The sequence below is a fragment of the Pyrus communis genome, chromosome 13 (assembly GCF_041283825.1).
Source record: "Pyrus communis isolate YQ-2024b chromosome 13, ASM4128382v1, whole genome shotgun sequence".
Taxonomy (NCBI): domain Eukaryota; kingdom Viridiplantae; phylum Streptophyta; class Magnoliopsida; order Rosales; family Rosaceae; genus Pyrus; species Pyrus communis.
The window spans coordinates 13,112,955-13,131,715 of NC_142577.1; the positions used below are offsets into that span (position 1 = coordinate 13,112,955).

The following is an 18,761-nucleotide window of genomic DNA, read 5'->3' on the forward strand; positions in this document are numbered from 1 at the left end:
AACCACCTTCAGGTGTGCTTTTGTAGTGTCGTTTTCTCCCGGACTGCATTAGGTCTTCATGCTCTGAACTTTGTTTTCACACTTTACTTGCACATGTATGTTGCTACCTTGTGTTAAGCTGGATTTTATTTATTCGTATTATTTTATTAGCTTCCGCACTGTGCACATGGTTACGTCACTTCCACGTGACGGCCAGCATGCCCTGATCTTGATCGGGGTGTGTCAAAAATATTTAGAAAAAAAACACACAAATACTGGCGGTTAAAAACAATTTGTGGCGGTTTAAACCGACGCTAATTATCTGCCAGTAATTATCTGATAGTAATTAAGTTTTAACCACTAATTAAAAAATGTGTCAGATTACTTTTATCCGACATAATAGCTTATTAACCGCCACCATCAACCAACACTTACGGTTAATTTTGTAGTAGTGTAAGTTGAACGCTCTAAACAATCACAATACCCTAACAAGATTAGCATTGGCAAATTAACTCTAACAATATACCCTAACAATATATATGAGACAAATTAACTCCACTTTCAGTAGACAGAAAACAACAGGATTAGCATTGGCATTGAATTCACAAATTGTGTACTATAACTAATGAACTTCCACCCCTTCACAAAACTTATGTTCAAATTACGATCCCTTACATGGTTGTACGTAAATTGGTCCTTGAATCTCACATGGTACAAAAGAGAGCAAAGTGACCCAAGGATGACTTATCAAAATATACCAAGTGGAATCGAAGGGCATTCACCTACTAGAGATTTTGGCAAGTCATCCTTGGCTCATATCTACTCCCTCTCTCTCTCTCTCTCTCTCTCTCTCTCTCTCTCTCTTCATGCACGACTCTTAGACAAACAGTAGAACTAATCGGTATACCGTTCCAGTTCATTTGTTCATATGCTGCCTTGCCAATCGTTTTTTTTCTTTTTTATTAAAAAATCTCGACAGTATGAAGGGAATTTGATAAGAAAAAAAAAGTTACACCTAGTCAAAGAGGGGACATAAACGCCACCCTTCAAAAAATAAAAGAAACAAAAAAAAAAACACGAAAAAGAAGGGAGACACAAACCCTACAATTCTAGAAACAAAAACAAGAATGATACAAAGAGGGAGAGGGAAAGGGAGGGGGAGGGGGGAACATCTCCTAACCCCTCTAAAGCCAAACCTAAAGGTCTAAACTTGCATAATAGGTCGAACAACACCACAAAGTTAGGACTAAAACAAGAAGGTGAGACAAACCTGTATACCGAAATGCAAAATAAATTGAAAAATGGTAGCCAGGCAAGCTAAACATAATTCGAAAACAAAGAAGCATGAGCCACCGACCAGGGACAGTTCAGGAACAGTCTCGATTTTATGCCTGCGAGCCATAACCAGAGATGGGACTGGCGATGATAAAACATCCTCCCATTTAGAATGACTTCCACTTTACACTAACTAATTTATTTTAATATATGACCACAAACATTTTGTGTGGCCTCCTTCTAATTTTTAATAAAATGGTGAAAAGGCTATTTAGCCTTCTATCATCCAAAAAAAACAATGATGGGTAATAATATCATTTCATAGATTCCACTATATTTTATTGAAACATCACCTATATGTGATGTTAAGTTATATTTAATTAAAAATTAGAAGGAGGCCACATTTTTACCCTTTATTGAAAATTTCCAATCAAATCATGATCCCATCTCGATCAATTTCACATTGATCAGGGCAAGAGCTCTAGTCCCCAGATGACTTTCTTCAACCGCCCATGTTCCAACAGCTCCAAATAATGAAAGTTAAGGTTATTCCTCTTCATCAGCCAATACCCGACCTCAGTCTCATCTCGTCTCCTTTCTTTCATTCAGCGACTAGGTGTGACCCACAATTTAAAACGAGCCTTGCAACAAGACATGGACATTCTCCATGTTGCGGTTCCCTCCGGTCCATTCCCAAGTTGGGTTAGGGGAACATCCAAGCGATTGACCAAGAGCCCATCCTTGATCCAAGCAAAGTTTTGCATTCCTTAGCATGGTGCAAAGAGCGATCCTCGAGAATAAACTATCAGGCGGAGGAAAGCGAAAATTAAATCCTATTTTACTCAGCCGAAAGCTTTTGCTTCTTCATTTACTTATTTCTGCTGGAAAGTCGCTCTCCTTTTTGCCTGTAGTGAAGGATTACCTCCTCCCCTTGTATAGGTTGGGAGGTGGATTACCTTTGGAAGCTAAGCCGAAGATCTCGGTGGTCTTGTGAGTCGCTCAATGGCAAAAAGTCTGAACTACAACACTGGCAAATAAGGTAGTTTTTCTTTTCCAGCGCCTATACCCGTTGTTACACAGATCTTTTTTCTTTTCTATGGCAATTTCTAGATTACTATATGATAAAATGTGGAGGAAAGTAGAACAAATGGCCGATACTACGGGAAGGATTCCTCTTTGGATAATAGATACTGTAGCCATAGCAGATCAATTCCAACGAACCTTTCAAACTAGTACTTTTTGTAATCAACTCTATAGCTTAAAAAACAAAAACAAAAATCTCCCTTTCTCACTCCCACCCACATTCTCTCTCTCCTCTCTCTTTTCCATTTAAAAAAATTAAAAATTAAAAGTGGTCATACACACAAAGTGTGTAAGCATATGCTAGTAAAATCATCTTCTCCAAGCTTTTTCTACACCAAAAACATCATAATAACTTTATTTAATGAAAAAGACATAAAATTTTAATAAAAATGCCTTCTCCAAACTCTATCTTAACCAGCAAGTAGCCATCTACCACAGTGGTGAAGAGAAGTGTTATCATTGCACTATGGCGTGGGTTCAAACCCCGTCAGCTCCCTAATCTAACATCTAATCTAAAAAAATATCATTTGACCAAAAAAAAAAAAAACCAAAACAAAAAACAAAAACAAAACAAAACAAAAAAAAACAAAAAAAAAAACAAAACACAAAACGAAACAAAACAAAACTTTATCTTAACCAAAAGCATTCTAATAATTTTAACCTTCTTAGATCTAGCTTTTGGTTAGGGTGCTTTTTTCAGTTTGGGGTGATGCCCTCCTTCATGGTGGTTGTAGCAGTGGTGGCTACCATTTTACTGATGGAGATTAGGGTTTTGCTGTTGTTTTTTCTTCTTTTGCCTACGGGTCTATTGAGCCTCTCTTTATTTCTTGGGTTGTTGCTCTCCCTTTGCTTGGGCATGTTTTTTATTTTATGTAGGGTTTTATGTTTTGTATTTGGTTTGGGTTTAGGCCAATCTTGCGCATATTGTAATCTCCTTTTTATGAATGAAGTTTTTGCTTCCGACCAAAAAAATTAAAAGGACACAAAACTTTAATGAATAGGGCTTCTCCAAACTACTGCAACTATTCCTAGAACCAACCACTGCCACTATTTCTATAACTGAACACTGTCACTATTTCTATAGCCAAACATTGCTACTATTTATATAACTGAACACTAACTTGCAACTATTTCTTAGAACTGAACATTCTAACTATTTCTAAAACTGAACATCACAACTATTTCTAGACCTGAAACTATTCTAAATTGAACACTGCCATTATTTCTAGAATTGAATACTGCAACTATTCTAGAATAGAAAACTGACATTATTTCTAGAACAGCACACTGCCACTACTTCGAATATTGCCACTATTTCTAGAATCAAATCTAAAAGTATTAGTCTTGAATAAGCACTTATATGGAAATGAAGCCCATGAGGAGAGGATTAAACTTCTCTCTTAGGTCGAGAACCAGTTATGTTTGGTTTGGTTAAAAATTGGCAAGAATCACCAGAAAAGCGTCACCTTTGGAGAGCTCGGTCTCCTTGAACATTGAGTTTCAACATGTGGGTCTTATATTAGAAGAAAGAGGGCATCAATAGGAAATTGTACCCTTTGACCTTGCGGTGATTTCGTTACCGTATAAATGATTTATGAAGAATCTAAGATTGGAAAGAAGGAAGTTATTAAAGTGTTTTTTTTTTTTTTTTTTTTGTTAGGATTCAAAGTTTTGAAGTCCTTTTCATTAGTTTTACTTTTTTATAAATGCTTACGATTATAAGTGATTTTCAAACAAAACAATCTTAAACTAGACAACTTTTTTTTTAATGCACAAACTAGGCAACTTTAGGCCATAAGAAGTTCATACATGTATGACAATTTCTCCATAACCAATTAATTATTTTGACATTTACTGTGCACGAAATGAGAAATCAATAACCAATTTATTATTTATTATATACTTCCAGCATTTTCCTAACAAATTGATAAGCATTGAGCAGCCATGCATGCATTTCAAATAACATCGCATTCATAATGCACTAGTAAAAAAAAAACCCTTGCGCGACGAAATTCTAAACTTCGTCGCACAATATATCGTCGCTTGTCATGCAAAGTCTTTACAAAAATAAATAAAATTAAAAAATTATTTTTTAAAATCTTTGCACAATGTAATCCAAATATTTCGTTGCCTAAACCAATTTATTTTCGTTTTTATTAATTTTATATTATAAATTTTAAAATATAGTTATTTTCATAAGTTTTTATTATTTTTCATAAACTTTGCGCAACGAATATCAATATTTTGTCGCCTAAACCTTATTTACTTATTTTTTATTTATTTTTATATTTTATATTGTTAAACTAAATTATTTCTTTAATTTTTTTTTCTTTGCGCGAAAAATACACATTTGATCACCTAGACCTTATTTATTTTAATTTATTTATATTTTAAATTGTAAAATAAAATTATTTGCGCAACGGAACAAATGCGCAAGGACATTATGCGCAACGTTGACAACTAAGCGTCACACAAGGACATTTTGCGCAACGAAGCATTCCGTTGAGCAAAACTGTTAAGAGCAATGAAGGTGTACCTTCGTCGCGCAATGTTGGGAAAAAAAAGGGTAAAAGCCTTGATTTGGCGCTACAAAATTGCGCAACAGACCAACTACATCGTGCAAATAGCCTTTGCGTGACGTTTTGATTCATCGTTGCGCAAAGACTATTTGAATGGTATATATATTTATTAAGTAGTGAGGATAGCAATAGTTATTATTGTAGTTCGGATGAGGATTTAATTTAAACTTGCAAAATTGAATGGTATATATATTTATTAAGTAGCTTTAAATTTATTTATTTTGTACGTATAACACTTAAGAAATTGAACGGTATATATATTTATTAAGTAGCTTTAAATTTATTATTGTAGTTCGGATTGGGTTTATGCTGGAAAAATATATTATTGTAGTTCAGATCGGGTTTTTGTTAGAAAAATATATTTTAAATTGACGATCGAATTAGTTCATTGTATTCATATAGGGTCAAGGAGTGTAGCTGTAAAAAAATTATCAAAGTCGAAGTTACAATAACCATTAAATCGTCATTTTTCGTCTATAACCGTCAAAAAGTTTTGTTGCCACATCCCGACCTGAGCCCCCACCACATCCTGGGCTCGACTCCACTGTAGCACGATATTGTCCATTTTGGGCCCCAACCACGCCCTCACAATTTTGTTTCTAGGAACTCACACGAGAACTTCCTAGTGGGTCACCCATCCTAGGAATGCTCTCGACCGAACTCGCTTAACTTCGTTGTTCCTACGGAACCCGAAGTCAGTGAGCTCCCAAAAGGTCTCGTGCTAGGTAGAGATGGGACATATAAGGCTTACAGGATCCACTCCCCCTGGGCAATGTGGGATGTTACATTTGTCCCACTACTTGATCTCTGAATGTTTGTTTTTTTGCGATTTTTGACGTATATGATCTCGAAGTATATACAGACAAGTTTGACGGTTGGGTCGTTGAAACTAGTTTTGTAGAATGCGTATCCCATCAAAATAATAGATTTACTAACACTTAGAGTCTATTTATACTTTCATTAAGTGTAGCATAAAATTTTGTGGTATTCACCACTGAGCTCCCAAAAGGTCTCGTGCTAGGTAGAGATGGGACATATAAGGCTTACAGGATCCACTCCCCTGGGCGATGTGGGATGTTACATTTGTCCCACTACTTGATCTCTGAATGTTTGTTTTTTGCGATTTTTGATGTATATGATCTCGAAGTATATACAGACAAGTTTGACGGTTGGGTCGTTGAAACTAGTTTTGTAGAATGCGTATCCTATCAAAATAATAGATTTACTAACACTTAGAGTCTATTTATACTTTCATTAAGTATAACATAAAATTTTGTGGTATCCACCAGTGTAAATATTTTAAATTGAAGATCATATAGGGTCAAGGAGTGTAGCTGTAAAAAATTATCAAAATCGGAGTTAACATAACCGTTAAATCGTGATTTTTCGTTTGTAACCATTGAAAAGTTGTGTCCCGTTACTTGATCTCTGAATGTTTGTTTTTTTGTAATTTTTGGCGTATGCGATCTTGAAGTGTATACAAATAAGTTTGACGGTTGGATCATTGAAATTAGTTTCGTAGAATGCGTATCTCATCAAAACAATAGATTCACTAACACTTAGAGTTTATTTATACTTTCATTAAGTATAACATAAGATTTTGTGGTAACCACTAGTGTAAATATTTTAAATTGAATATTGAATTCAATCATTGACTTCATATAGGGTCAAAGAGTGTAGTTGTAAAAAATCATCAAAATCAAAGTTAAATAACCGTTAAATCGTGATTTTTCGTTTATAACCGTCGAAAAGTTTTGTCCCGTTGATCTCTGAATGTTTGTTTTTTACGATTTTTGGGGTATTTGATCTCGAAGTATATGCAAACAAGTTTGACGGTTCAATCGTTTAAACGAGTTTCGTAGAATGTGTATCCCATCAAAACAATAGATTCACTAACACTTAAGAGTTTATTTATACTTTCATTAAGTATAACATAAGATTTTGTCGTATCCACTAGTGTAATTATTTTAAATTGAAAATTGAATTCAGTCATTGTATTCATATAGGGTCAAGGAGTGTAGTTGTAAAACAATCATCAAAATTGGAGTTAAAATAACCGTTAAATCGTGATTTTTCGTTTATAACGATTGAAAAGTTTTGTCCTGCTACTTGATCTCTGAATTATTCTTTTTTGCAATTTTTGGCGTATGCGATCTTGAAGTACATACAAACAAGTTTGACGATTGGATCGTTGAAACTAGTTTCGTAGAATGTGTATCCCATCAAAACAATAACTTGTGCGACACCACAATGAGGTCATTACGCAAAACCCAATAGTGCGACGTCATAATGTATACATGTGTCACGCAAACAAATTTATTTATGTTTTTTATTTAATTTTATATTATAAATTTTAAAATATAGTTGTTTTCATAAGTTTTTATTATTTTTTAAAAACTTTATGGGACGAATATCAATATTTCGTCGCCTAACCCTTACCTACTTATCTTTTATTTATTTTTATATATTATATTGTTAAACTAAATTATTTTTTTATTTTTTATTATTTTCTTTGGGTGACGATTACACATTTGATCGCCTAAACCTTATTTATTTTAATTTATTTATATTTTAAATTTTAAAATAAAATTATTTTCTTTTTTATTATTTATAAAAATTATTTTTATAAATTTTGCATGATGAATATTTCGTCGCGCAAAATCTTTAAATTTGGATTGGAGCCAAAAATGGGACACAAAATTAAAAAAAAAAAAAATTCTTTAGATTTTGCATGACCAACAATTCGTCGTGCAAAACTCTAAAAATTTGGGTGGTGTGACAACCCGTCCCTAATTTTACGTTTTTATTAATTGTAAAAGCATGAATTTACAAAAATGCCCTAGAGGCAAGGACTTTGACTTCCGTTGACCATTGGTTTGAGAGATGTGGGACTTATTGTTTTAGCATATCCTCGTAGTACTCGTTGGTACGAATGCATAGGCGAAAGCTGTTTGCGAGTCCGAATTATAACGGTATAGTTACGGACGTTAGAAACTGGTTATTCAAGGTTTAGTTTTTATTAAATTAAATCCCCACCTTGTGGGGTGAAGCCCAATCAGAAATGAGGAAAGAAGAAGAGTAAAAAAAAAAAAAAAAAAAAGAGGGGGAAGTAGCCTTCCCGTCGACCCACACCCAACGCAAGCTCCCATTTTCCAAGGCCAATTCCGGCCAACTCCGGTGGAGTTTTTCGACGCCACCACCACCATCTTGAAGCTCTCATTCCCCTCTACAAAACTCACCCAAGAACCACCTTGATTAACCATGGTATGTGACGGTTGGAGGCCACGAAAGTCGACGAAAGTCGACGAAAATCAACAGTGCTCCAGCCACTCTTTTCGATTTTCCGGCAAATCGGCAAAGCGATGGCCGATGTCACCACTTGGGCTTTGTATCTCATCATCCCAGGAGAAAAACTCAACCAACCTTGACCCCGTTGGACCATAGTAGAAGACCAATCAACACCGGGAAGCTTTAGGCAGCCGCCGTCTTTGTGGGCAAAATTAATCATCTTCCATCCACTTTTGAACTTCGTGGCAGGTATGAAAGTTGTTCCTCTCTTTGAGATCTTCACTTCTGTGAAATTTGAGAATTTTTTGAAATAGTGGAATTTTCCGGCAAACCGTGGCATCGCGTGGGCCGACACTCCACTTGACCTTGCTAGGCTAATTTTGAAGCCCAATTCCATATTTGACATCCATTTAGTGAAATTATGATGTTTAATATAGTTTCATAGTTGACCACCTAGTTGGCCATTAAGAGGTCCTTGCATGAATTGACGATCCAACCGTTGGATCGTCACCAAACTTTAATACATTATAGTATGTAATATTTGAGGATATTAGAAACATACGGATTGGGAATCTGACATATGGACCTTCCTAACTTAGATTTGTAAGTTCGTAAAATAAAACGTTGACCGCCACTTGATTTGGTAATTGGCAGAGATCCACCCGTTGGATCATAATGAAACTTTAGTATGATGTTTTAGAAGCACAATGTGAATCTTTGGAAGTTATGGACCGAAAATCCAATATGCGGATCTTCCAGATCGAATTATACATGGTTGTAAACCCTACCATCAATCTTTGATCAACAGTTGACTTGTAGTCAATGGGTCTCAAACTATCTTAGAATGTCCTTGATGATGTGCTTTATGTGAATTATGTATCCTATTGATATAAGTTCTGAGATGTGACTCGATAATTGTTCTAGGCGCCAATCTTTCGAAACGCCTCGATGTGCATGCTAAACAATCATAGCGTGGACTCCAGGTGAGTGGGTCTTTTCCTTTTATCGTATATATATATATATATATATATATGAATGATAATTCCACAAACGTTTATAAATTGAATTTCATATAATTTCTATTAATGCTTTGGAGGACTGGCGTGAACTACGAATGGCTTGATCCTTGTTTTGGGTACGTAAGCAGTCTAACGAGACGTTAGATGCAGCCATACAAGATGTTAGATTAAATAATTGAGACAATAGCTTTGTTTGTGGAATTGAATAATGTGAGGGATATTGGTGTAAAATGTGAGTTTTAACCTTATGTGTTGGTGGTTAAATGTTGGTTATAAATCAATGTGTGAAGAATCAAGAAATTTAAGAAAGCAATCATAAGTATTGATAATTAATTAAACTAGTGTCTAGTTGGGCTTGTCACCGATGATTATCCCCAAAAATAAATAGTTCAGGAGTAGGGAGTTATAGCTTATGCATTTTTATGCCATATTATATTTATGTATATAATTGAAAATGCTATGACATGGTTGAGTATTAAATTGTATCACGGTATATCCATATGTATATTACCTGCACATAATTATTGTGAATGCTTTGAAGGGCAAAGGTGAACGCATGACACCCAGGTAAGTTCAAGTGAGTTTATGGTATTAGAGGAAATGATTGAGTTATGGTATGACTATATTGATGTTCTAGGCAACTTCAACTTTGTCCTACTGGTTGCCTACGAATTGTACATGTTGTGTTGAGATGTGGTTAGAGTTCATCAACCTGCACCCGGTGTTAGTGCTCTCACCCAAGGGCCTAGCCTTCACGTGATTGTTCACCTCCTGCACCACACGCTCACCTTGGATCCAAATTTGGTGCCAGCCTGTCGTACAGACCACATTAAGTGGTTCCAACTTGTAGGTGACCTACAATTCGTCACACAACCTTCACGTGATCGTAGCACTTCAATGTACTTATTTACACCCAGTCTATCGTACAGACCACTTTAGGTGGTTCCGACTCGTGTGCAGGTATACTTATTGATGAACTATTGGCTAGCATGTTATTGAGTTATTGGCTACTATGTTATTGAGCTATTGGGTAGCGTATTGATGAGCTATTGGCTAGCATGTTATTAAGCTATTGGCTAGCATATTGATGAGCTATTGGCTAGCATGTTATTGAGCTATTGGCTAGCATATTGATAAGCTATTGGCTAGCATATTGATATGCTATTGGCTAGCATGTTATTGAGCTATTGGCTAGCATGTTATTGCATATTGATGAGCTATTTACAAGCATGTTATTGAGTTATTGGCAAGCATATTATTGACCTATTGGCTAGCATATTGATGAGCTATTGGCTAGCATGTTATTGAGTTATTGGCTAGCATGTTATTGCATATTGATGAGCTATTGACTAGCATGCTATTGAGTTATTGGTTAGCATGTTATTAAGCTATTGACTAGCATTGATTGATGAGAGATGAATAAGTCGTACAGGTCACTATAGGTGACTCCAACTTATGTGCTAGCATTGATTGAGGAGATATGGGTGCAATCGTACATGTCACCATACGTGACTTCCGACTTGCGTGCTAGTATGGGTTATCAAACACATGATTATTTATGTTGCTAACGAGATGCTATGTCGTAGTATACTTTTGGATTTACTATTGTTATACATTTGATTTAATACTTATACGTAGTATGATTTTCTGGAAACTATACAAGTTTTGTGACGAAGGGTTACTACCTTTGATAATTGAAAATCTTTGTGTAGCCCACTCACACTTTCTACTTTGCACCCCTTCAGGTTCTAGTAGCAAAGTTCTGTATTGACGAGGACTTGTGGCACTCCCTAGTTCAGGTGGCTTTTATGATGGTATAATTATTATCTTACCTTACTGTACTTTACTTATGCTCTATGTCACGTGTGAAAGGGGTCCATAACCGCTCACCGCGCACTCGTGTACTTAAGCACTTTTAGGTTTTAATTTATTCACATTTTATACACTATCACACTTTATGGCTTCGTCACCTCCCAGGTGTCGACCAGCATAGCTCGATTTGGGGTCTTAGTGACATTCCGGGTCGGGGTGTGTCAGGCGAGCACCAAAAATGGGACTCATAAAAAAAAATTTTAATTTTTTTTAAGACATTACACTACCAATATTTCGTCGTTCAAAATCCTTAAATTTGGACTGGAGCCAAAAATGGGACATGGGAATTTTTTTTTTTTTTTTTTTTTTTTTTAAATTAAGACTTTGCGTGATCAATTTTTCGTTGCGCACACAACCAACACTTCGTCGAGCAAACTCTAAAAATTTGGGCAGGCACCGAAAATGGGATGCGGGAAAATTATTATTTTTTTAAGACTTTGCGCGACTAATATTTGCAAACTAGTATCCTTCGTCTCGCAAAGTGATAAGGTTTTTAAAACCAAAATAACTCCTCCACCATTTTCTCAATGTCTTTCTCTACTCTTACATCTCCTCTCTCTTTCCCTCTCCCCAAATCCAACCCTCTCTCACACTCAGTCGTCTCACTTAATCTCTCTTCTCTCTCTTCACTATCTCTCACTCTCACTCACTCTCTCATCTCACTCTCATTGTCTCCTTTAATTCTCTCACACTCACTCCTCCCTCTCATTCTCACTCACTCTCAATCTTGCCAAAAGGTATATTCTTCCCAAATTTTAATTTTTTTTCATTAATGTGCTTTTTGAGTTAGTTTTGAGTTTGGTGTAGGGTTTGGGGTCGAGTATTGGGTGAGGAGTGAAGTTTGGGGTCGTATTTGGGATATACCAATTTTAGGGGAGATTATGCCAATTTTTTTGTATTATTTTATGTTATTTTTTTGTTATTTGACCATATTTGTTTTTTTGAAGGAATTCGTCGAGACTTTGACGGCTAAAGTTGAGGATTAGGACGTTATTGAACCATATCCCCCGCCACTATCACCACAATAGACTTGTATTAGAATTTTATTGTTGTACTTTGCTAATTTATGTGTGCATTTTGAATATATTATATATATTGGATAATTTGATCACTATTTTTCATATGTTATTTCATTTTGAATATGTCAATTTAAATTAAAGTAATTTAAAAAATAAAATCATACAATTAAATTAAATTAATAAAGTAAAAACTCGAAATTCTTGCCCTACCAAATATTTCGTTGCGCAAACAATTAATATAATTAAATTAATATAAGAGAAATAATAAAACAAAAAGTCAAAAACCTTGCGTGACAAATTATTTCGTCGTGCAAAATATTAAATTAATTTATTTTAATAAAAAAATTAAAAAACAAAAATCGTTTATATTTTGCACGACGAAGACTAATTTTCGTCGTGCAAACCGTATCTTTACGAGCTTTGCGCGACAAACCATGCGCGACCAAAGTTTCGTTACGCAAGGTTGTGCGCGACGAAATTATACTTTGCGTAACAAACTTATTTTCTCATGCAAAGTGTTTTTTGTAGTAGTGATGGCACATACATATTAAAGGGGCAATACCCTCACAAATGCCAACACCCTGGTTATATTGGCTTCCACATTTTGCATTACAACAGTCGTTAAAACACTCTTCCCCGCATAAACCTAGTGCCGTAGTGCACGATCGTTTCGGCTGGTCTGGAGACGGCGGAGGACCGCAGTAGTAATCACACATACACATCCCACCGGGCGGCATTCGGGATGACAAGTCCCTTGAGGTTGTTCGTCAAACCCACCGTGCTTAGCTTGGCAGCGCTCGTTACAGTCGTTACCGCACGGACCCAGATTATCCTCGCATCCGTCGCGGTTTCCATGTACGGTGGACACCATTCTCCCAACTATGATCACCAATGTCACGAGGGCAAGCGGAAGGAAGTGGGTAGAGATCACAGAGCCAATTTTGGCCATCTTGTTTTGTAAGTCTTATTGTCAGTTCTATTAACTAGGTGAGTTTTCATTAGGGGGTCAAGGAGTTTTATATGGATCCAATTAACTACATATAAAGATACAATTATCTTTTGTCAGAAAGGTAATTGGAAATATCTGATAAGGATTGATGAGGATATCTAGTCTCTAAAGGATTAGATTCTCATTTATGAAAACTGGACTTTAATAGACACCATTTCTTCTGAAACTTAAAAACAAATTACAAAGAAGATCCTTTGCACATCTTTAAATAATACGCATCAAAATCATTTTTCGTATAATTTCTTTAGTAAAATTGTGGAACCAAATACATACATGTTTGTATTTATGACTATTTATGATGCAGTTGTTAATGATTGGATTATTACTTAAGCGTTGATTAACATGCTTATTTCCTACTAGTGACACAACATTTGATTTGCAAATTTGGTTTAAAATTTTGGTCACCTACTGCAATTTTTTTTTTTTTTTTGAGCAAATGATATTATTTACATTAAGGGGGAGAGGGTGGGCTTAGCCTCAAAATGGGCTAGTAATAATGTAGTTCAAATTCGTCTTTGGCGAGAATCGAACCTAAGACCTCTCACTTACAAGTGAAGAGGAATATCACTAGACCGTAGTCCTAAGTGGTCATCTACTACTTAAACCGTAGTACTAAGTGGCCATTTAATATGGTCATCTACTGCCATATTAGCTCTTCTATTTGTCTCGAAAGATGTCGAATGACTTTAATAAACACATTTGTATAATTTGACAAAGACCATGGTGAATTCAAAGAACAATACTTGGCTACTCAAAGAAGAAGGAGGAGTTCCTACTCAAAATTATTTGTTGTCGATTTATAGAACTCTGTTTTTATAATCATAACCTTTCATATTATAATTCACTATATAAAGATCCCCTATGTAAAAAAATCAACGAAAACTAAGGTCGTTTAGTCATTGAACTGTATAAAAATAAATGGACGGAATTGGTAAAAATATTACGAACCATCTATGTATTTGCTAGAATAGGTTAATTAAACGACCTTAGTTTTAATTCATTTTTTACATAAATGATCTTTACAGTATGATTTATAATATGAACGGTTCTGATCATAAGCACAAAACTCTATGATTTGAACACGAAGAGTTTTGAGTATGAATTCCTGCTCATCTTTGAGTAGGCAAGCATTGTTTGAATTCAAATGTACTCAATTATTACTTTGTAAGAGAACATCCTAAATTCAAATCTCATAAATTTTGGAATGAAATTGAAAAGGAAACTTTTATTCATCATCCATATCCATTGGTGAAATTAAAATGAATATGTTATGAATCACCCCTTTCAAAATGCATGCATGCATGCATTATTGATCACCTATTACAATTTGCATAATCGAATGCAGTACACCAGGTTTACTAGCAAACATAAGTGCACGTACATAGTGTCGTGCTTCCTATGTTTTGACAAAAACCTACACCCTGATTATATTTGGCAGCACACTTTGAATTGCAACACGCATCGTCACACGACTGGACGGGGCAAAGACCTAACCCTGCAGTGCATTTTCTTTCCGGCGGAGATGCAGTCATAGTAACATGAACATAACGGGGGGTTAAATGTGTGATTGCACTCTCCTCTAGCGTTACCACCACGCCTAGAACGACACCTCACATCACAATCGCTACCACATGGACCTAGGCCTTCGGAGCATTGCGTATCCACAGAAATCACCTCTGCATGCACCATGATTTCACACCAAAGTAAATTAAGGTGTTATTTTAGGAGAAAAACGCTCTTGCAATACTTATGTTGTCGGACAAATATGTTTTTGTTTTCATAATTATTTAGACATATAACGAGAAGAAGAAGAAGAAGAAGAAGAAGGAAAAAAAACAATTCTTTGTGTTTTATCTTTTCAAATATGTTAAATAAAAATGAGTGATTATGTTAAATAAAAATGAGTGATTATGTACGTACCTATTACACACATGAGGGCAAGAAGAAGGGAAATGTTTTTGAGATTAGCCATCTTCCTTGATGACTGCTTCTAAATTTTTAGATGTTATGGTAGAACGCAGCAATGTAATCATTTTATAGTACTTCCAGAGTAGGTAGTTGTTAGAGTTAATGTAGAAATATAGAGAATAATTCGAATGATGACTTTGAGGTACGACTTGAATCATTTCCTTAAAGTATTATTTGCTCCCACTCGAATGAGTTTGCTAAAGGGTTCTTGGCAAATCACTTCCAGGATACAACAAAATATGGAATATTCGATTAGCAAAACCGAATTGTATTCCCTTAGAAATAACTAGAAAGAAATTGTATGAATGTGATGGAGAGAGGAGAGAGCAAAGAAATTGTGTAGATAACAAATTTCTGAATGAATTTCTCTTCTACCAATTTACCAATATATAAGGAAGATTACACTTGTTAGACATGTCCTTTGGTTTTGGACATGCCTTCTCGCCATAGGATACAACTGAAATAATATTACAGTAATATGCCAATTCGCATGTCTGATGCAAAGCATAAATTACCAAAGGTTGTGTCTGTTAGTAAACTATGCACTAGTCAGACATGGATCATGTCTTTTAGCAAAGTTTGAAATGTCACATTGCTTTAATCTGATGAAGAGCAAGTGTTGGTCAAATACCCAACTTCTTCCATACGAATATTTAATATCTCTAATATTAGAAAGCCAACAATCAATTTTGGTGTCTCAAGGCTTCACCAAAAAGAATTGGACTATAAAGCGCCTCAAACAAAAAAATTCTAAAACTAACTGAAAATAATAGAAACAAAATAGTAGGGATAATTTTGTCATAAAAAAAATTAAATTAACAAAACATTAGAAGCAGTTTTCTTCCCACTATCTTGCAAGAAGAATCCGCGTGATGGAAGCAAAAGAAACCGTCGTCGTCCCACACAAGAACCACACCCGGAGGAATTCTTTGATATTACGCGTATTGGAACTCTTTGACTCATCTCAAAAACCACACCCGTTCTTCTCGGAGGAAAAGAATCAATTTTCTTCCCGGAAATTATATTTTGGATGCAAAATTTGATGTTTTTGTAATATTGCTACCCAAAACAAGAAGTGATATGAGCAATTCTCTCTCCTCCACCTACTCCCCGTCGGCTTCAGTGCCATCCGGAGGTACCCAACTTTCCAACTTAAAAAACTAGGGTATTTTTCTGGGTTTTTTTTTTTTCTGTCAGTTAGTTTGGGAATAGTGACTACCTTACTCAATGGGTGAGATTGTGTGTTTTAAAAGAGATTGGGCATCTACAGAGCCACGAAAAATCCCCAAGTCCAGTTTTGATTTTTCACTCTTTTCATTTTCTTTTTTCCTTGCAAATTCGTGAAAAGGATTGGGACTACAAAGTCGAATCTCTTCCATAAGTTTTCGATTTTTTTTATGTTGGCTTTGTAGTTTGTCACTAATTTTGGTATTTTAGATTGCTTTTTGGGGAATTTAAAGTTACCCAGAAACTCCAATTGCATAATTTGTGGATATAATTTGTTGGTATAATCTTAAATATGCTTTGGTCTTTTTCAATTCACATAATTTGTTGATAAATCTTTTTTTTTATTTTTTTATTTTTTTATTTTTTTTTGAGGTTTTCAGGATATGGGATTTGATCGAAATGTGTGATTTTTGTCGTAAGGCTACGAAATTTTACTAAATTATGCTTCAAGCTATGGAATTTACTTAACTATGTGTTTTACTACTATGTTTACAGACTCTATACAAGAGCAGGAGTTGGAAATCGAAGCGTTGGAAGAAAATACTTGCAGATGACTTCAAAGGTATCTGCTATGTGGTGCTTCTGCAGACCAACATTTGTTATAAAATTTGTTATCTGTTTCATTTTTTATTATCACAGGTAGTGAAATTAATAGGAATGTTCTTTTCTGTTGTTTTCGATATGCCAGAAATACATTCGGGTGAGAGCGGGTTAAATACTTCCAATAGGTGTTTTCAAATAAAAGTTATCTCTAGTGGTAGGTATCTCCTTCTCTTGCTGTTTGCATTCTACTGGCATAATTGTTACAACAGCATAATGTCAGGTCGAGAAAGAATATATAGAAAATGATATTACAATAATTGTCTCTTTATAATTATCACAAACATACCGATATAATCATGCATACAATAAAGGTGTCTTTCGAATTAAACCTTTAATTAGTGTAAGTAATTCAAAGTTATAATGAATGCGATGGTGACCTTAGTTTAAACCAACTATTCCTATGTTAAAACCGGAATCATTACACACATGACTATGTCTTATTTCCTTAAAGAAATTTATGAACTAATTAAGCACTATTATGGCCTTGTGCTTCATCCTGGTTTCATAAACATTTATAAGAGAAAACCCAATTCTTGGTAGAAGCGGCACCACTTCTTATGTTTATATAGGTGAGGTTCCTTCCCATGTCCTTGCTACTATAGACATAACTACAAATTACCTCATTAAGAGATAAAACTCATCCTCCTAAACGTAGCAGTCTTGCACTGATCATCCTAGAATGAGCTATATATTAATTTTCAATGCTTTCACAACCACTTAACAATAACTTGTTATTACCCATTAAACTTTTAAACTAGTGATGTTCTAGAGAAAGTCGAATTACCATTATTGGTGGCTAATTTTCAGTAAAGGGTTTTAGCCCCATTCCACTAGATGTACTAACTACCAAAGTTCTTGAAGGTGCTTTTGTTAACAAATCCGCCAAGTTATTACTTGATTTAACATAAATAATATTAATAACTTCATCAGTTATTAATTGTTTGACATATTCATATCTCAAGCTAATATGTCTGGACTTTCCATTGTATACCTTATAGTATGCTCTAGACAAACTAGCCTCACTATCACAATATAAAGAAATGGATGGCATTGGTTGTGACCACAACTCTATTTCCAATAAAAAATTTCTAATCCATTCTACTTCTTTACTTGTTGTCGCTAATGCTATAAATTCATATTCCATAGTTGAATGTGCTATACATGTTTGCTTCTTCGAAGCCTAAGAAATTGCTCCTCCGGCAATTGTAAAAATCCACCATGATGTAGACTTATTATCATTAGCACTTGTTATCCAACTTACATCTGAATATCCTTCAAGTATTGCTGAAAACTCAGAATAAGTTAAACTCAAGTTAATAGTTCCTTTAAGATAACCAAAAATTCTATTTATTGCTTTCCAATGAGCAGTACCAGGATGACTAGTGTATCTAGAAAGTTTTCTTACTGCAAATGCGATATTTGGCCTGGAATAATGCATGGCATACATTAAACTTCCGATTGCACTAGCATGCATACTCAAGCTGTGCAACGGACCTACTAGAATTATTAAGCAAAGTCTCACTAGGGTCATAAGGGGTATTTGCTTCTTTTATTTGTAGATGCTTAAACATATGAAGCAATTTTTCTATATAATATGACTAACACAAAGCGTAACCCTTATTATGCTTCTTTACTTTAATTCCCAAGATAATATCTACTTCATTTAAGTCCTTCATTTTGAATTTAGATACTCTTTAGTTTCAGATACACCTTTCATGTTGGTACCAAAATTAGTAATTTGTCGACATATAAACATATACACCATAATCATTTGTGAATTTAGAGTATATGCATTTATCAGCACTATTATGTCTAAATCCATATGATAAAATGACAATAT

General features: G+C 34.9%; 1 pseudogene; it reads right to left on the reverse strand.

Annotated features, from left to right (window-relative positions):
* Positions 1 to 14,481: 14,481 nt before the first annotated feature.
* On the reverse strand, positions 14,482 to 14,812 carry LOC148691795 (defensin-like protein 183; annotated as a pseudogene).
* Between the last annotated feature and the right edge of the window lie 3,949 nt (positions 14,813 to 18,761).